This window comes from Corvus brachyrhynchos, unplaced genomic scaffold (genome assembly GCF_000691975.1).
Source record: "Corvus brachyrhynchos isolate BGI_N302 unplaced genomic scaffold, ASM69197v1 scaffold14, whole genome shotgun sequence".
In the NCBI taxonomy this organism is placed as follows: domain Eukaryota; kingdom Metazoa; phylum Chordata; class Aves; order Passeriformes; family Corvidae; genus Corvus; species Corvus brachyrhynchos.
In genome coordinates, this window is record NW_008239110.1 from 6,058,749 (window position 1) to 6,063,095 (window position 4,347).

Here is a 4,347-nt window from a genome sequence, read left to right on the forward strand (position 1 = left end):
GCGGGTGGGGAGGGGCCCGCCCGCGGCGGGCCGGCCTGCCACAGCCCTCCTCTGCTGGCAGCAGGGCACACCCAGCCTGCCTGCCCTGCCCGGTAGGGATGCTTGGCTGTGTAGTCAAGACCTAACTTAAGAAAGAAAAACAAATCTAAGCAGCACAGAGGGATGTTTTGCAGATCACAGCCACCAGCAGTGCTGCCCATCTGCCCTGAACCTTCACAGGAGGTCTGGAGCACTGGTGGATGAAGGAGGTCAGGTCTGAGATGTCTACTTACCCCCTCCCACAAAACCTGAATGGGTCTGAATAACCCAACCTGTGCTTGGGTGCTCCTGCAAGGCCCCACATACCTCACCAGGGTCTCTTGTGTAGCAGCCCTGATCAGTAAAAACTGCTGAGAATTGGGCACCCGGACTCTTTACTTGTGGCTGGTGGTATTTCCCTTGCTGGGGTGATGTTGATGTTCATAATGAAGCTTTGGCAGAGAAAGAGAGACATGTTGTAACCATTACCAGACTTCACATTTAGAATTTATCACAGGAAAGGACAAAGGATAAGTCAGCTTGATTAGGTTTTTGTACAAGTTTGGGTCTACACTCTCCATTGTAGTATCAGTCCTGGTCTTCACCATCTTCTTCCTCTGACCCAGAAAAACTTGATCACGAAAATAATGTTAGTTAGAAAATAATGGAACTGATAAGTCATTGCAGGCGCATGTGTGTCTCATTATACATCAGTTCGGTTTCACTATATATTTTACACAATGTAACATAAATTTCACTATGCACCACAAGTATTTCAATATGTGATAGTCAGAAAGTGGCAGTTTACACTAAAAGTTTCAGTATGTGGTAGGATATTTCAAATACTATAAATTCTCCTTTTAAATGAAATGCATTGTGTAGATTAGTAAGAAATGCAGTTGTTTTAGTTTACTCAATGTGGTTTTCTTTCAGAACAGTATGTTAGTACTGTGCTGTTCAATTGCCATGTTTATTTTATTAATACATATTAATGGATAATTAAGTGAAAATTCATTAAATATACACCACACAGGACTCAGGCAGGAGTTCCATTTCTTAGATCTTTTATCTCAGCTCAATTTATACCATATTAACAAACACACTCTATTTACAGAGACTGTATTAATGAAAAGAATAAACTTCCTGCTTGACCCTTGTTATCAGCCTGGTTTTTTAAATGACTTTTCCTTGAGCAAGTAAAATTTGAGGGATCTGAAATCCCCTGTGAGGGTGAATTGTTAGAGTACCAGGCAGGCATATCCAGGGTTTGCACTGATTCACCATTTATTGCACATAATCACCATTTCAGTCACAACCAGCAGCAGAGGAGTTGGCACTGCCAGCGCTGTGCTGCTCTTCACAGCTTTGATCAATTGTCCATAGAAGTATCGTGTCAATCAGGCCTTTTGCTAGCAAACCCCATCCCAGTTACTGAAAAGGGGTGTTCACCATGACCCTGGTACACCAAAAACTCTGTCATGGAGCTACCACATCATCACATTTTCACACGTAATGTACTTCAGTGCCAGTTACCTCTGGGGGATACTTGCCATGAACCAAGAGCATATCAAAAATAATCACATGGGTTAGTAAAGCCAAGGCACATCTGGCAGCAAGGACCATCTCCTGCAACCTCGATCAAAGCTACAGTAACACTTCCAGATTGGTGCAGCAAAGCAATTCCCCCACATCCAATACCTACCATCAGAAATGCAGAAAGAAGAAAAAAATGAGGCTTATTTTTGGTTATGGATTCTCCCTCATTCTCATCTCCTCTAAACAGAAGCCACACCAGGAACAGCCCCATGCAAAGTTCTATTTTATTCAAAAAGCAGCCTCAGCAGAGAGCATGGGGCAATGCTGAACTCCCACCCAAGAGAGAAATATCAGTCAGTTAGCTCTGCTCTGCCTTCTGCCCTTCAAGGTACAATCACACAGGTGATTTTCTAGAACTTTTCTCCCAATAATTTCAAAATGTTGATGATCTCTACTGAAGTTCAGCGTTCAGCAGAACTGGAGGCCTCATCTGCCCCATCTCACACTCGGACGACAAGGGTGACCCTGCACCGACGTGACTTTGGACAAGCTACTTAGAGAGTTACAAAGGCCTGGATTAATTAGAAACGGGGTCCTTTAACTTAACTCCTTGCCCCATGGCAGACCCAGCAGACCTCATTGGCTCCCTGCCAAATAGTTCAAGCACCTCTTAACCAATGAAAAGGTAAAGAGCTTGGGTTGTAACGTGCTGGATTTCAGCCCAGCAGTTTCAAATCTCCTAACCCGCAGGAGCAGCTTATCTGTGTTTGGAGGTCAGAGACCTCAACAAAGCCCTGTTAACAGGTGCATGCTGGCACGAGCTCAAAAGTTTATCTCTCCAGATTGCAGCAGTTCCCAGGTTTCTTACAAAAAGGGCCACCAAAGTGACCCGTGACACACTCAGGGCTGGCTGAGTCTGCTTCTGCTAATTCATTTGGCAAAACATGTCACCACGAGTGCTTCCTTAGCTCACAGGAGCTGGAACTGAATGCATCCAATGCAAGTATAAAGCTTGGCTACCCTACTATTCCAAAATTTAAAACCAAGACCCACAGTTCTTCTTGTCTGTAGTCTCTGACTACCGTAAGAAACAAATTGTGCCCCAGACACACAAATCAAAGTTTGTGAGTTGTGTCAGATGCTTCCCAGGGACCGGGCTGAAGAAAATACAAATGTTTCTGTCACATGTGAGACATGTGGACAGTCCAGGTTTGCAGTGATCCCTGCTTTCATCCCAGACAGGGGCTGGGTGCAATGGGAACTGCCTTCCTCTGCCAAGCCCGAAGACCTGAACTGTGAGTTTCCCCATCTGCCTCCTCCGTGGCTGCTTGAGAGCAGCCCTGCTGTCTGCCTGAGGATCTCTGTTTTGGACTGGGTAAAATCTGGGCTCATATCTCCCTTCAATAAGATATTTGGGATGAAAAAAAGGTAATGGTTTTAAGTGCATGTCTATTTTGCAGCATAACCAAGCCTGAGCTGTCCCTGTTCCTGTTTAAAAAAAAAAGAGAAGCAACAACAGTGCAAGCTTTCCCATATTCACTTGTTCCCATGTTAGATCTGGGCTAAGATATACACAAAGCAATATATTTATGCCCTAGATTCCACTGCTGATACTGCCAGCAAAAGCTAAATTACAGTGATTTTCCTGTAGTCAGGCTGCTAGTCCAACAAGTTTTGGAAGGAAGCAAATGTATTACACACATCTTCCAAGTCCACTCCTAAGCACTGCTAAGCACTGTCAGGCTATAATTTTAGCTTACTCCTATTAATTATCATGTGTAATTGGTGTTGAGCCATCCTTTAGCCAGCATGAAAGTTACATTATCAAAACTGTTGCATTACTTTCACTAACTCATCCTGCCCAAAGTTTTTAGTATTTCTCAACTGACAAGGTAGAACAGCAACAGAAGCTGACAAACCATATACCAACTCACTGATCAAATCCAAACCTTTTCGTTTGACCCAATTAAGTTTCACTTGTAGGCGAAACCACACAATTTCAGGAAAAGACATTGCCATGCAGCTTGCAGTATCCACTGTTGTGATTTCAGAAGCAGCTGGCACAGGCTTGAAGACTGCAGTTTCATGTGCACCAATAACATTTAACAAAGGACTTTTCCATCTTCACTGACTGAAGAGTAGGAGCATTCATAGTGTATAACTGAGCTGGTGAGTTTCCATTGTTTTGATTATGACCTACCTTTTTTTTCCTCTTTATTCAGCTCTGAGTGAAGCTAATATCTGCTTATCAAAATCCTTCTGGTTTGAATCAATGCATCTCCATCTATGCAAATATGAGAGGGGAGGTGCTCACAACAGTTCATATTCCTGGTAGCTGAAACATCCCTGCAGAACATCTCTGATGCATTCATGGACATTTCTCTCTTTGAAGTCAGCTTCTACAGGTTTTCACACAGAAAATTATCATCAGTCTAATTTTCTCCAGCTGTAGCAACAAAACATTATCATCAGCATGTAACCTTGCAAAAACTTGATAAAAAATGTTTTCTTGGCATGATGTGAGGATTTTTAACATCAGCAGCTTCCCGCACTATTCTCTGTTGATTTTCACCAAAGCAACATTTCTTTGTTTTAAAAATAGAACAAATATTGGTACTTCAACAACAGACCACAACAAATAGCATTCTGGTGATCTTCTGTGAGAAAAAAGACCAGTTAGACCAAACTTTCTCATTCATTGTCACATGTCCCTGCCTTTCCCTGGTGTTCTCTTCAGGACAGTGGAAGCAGCTTTGCTTCACTTGTAAGATTGCTTGAGAGTTTTGGTGGGGA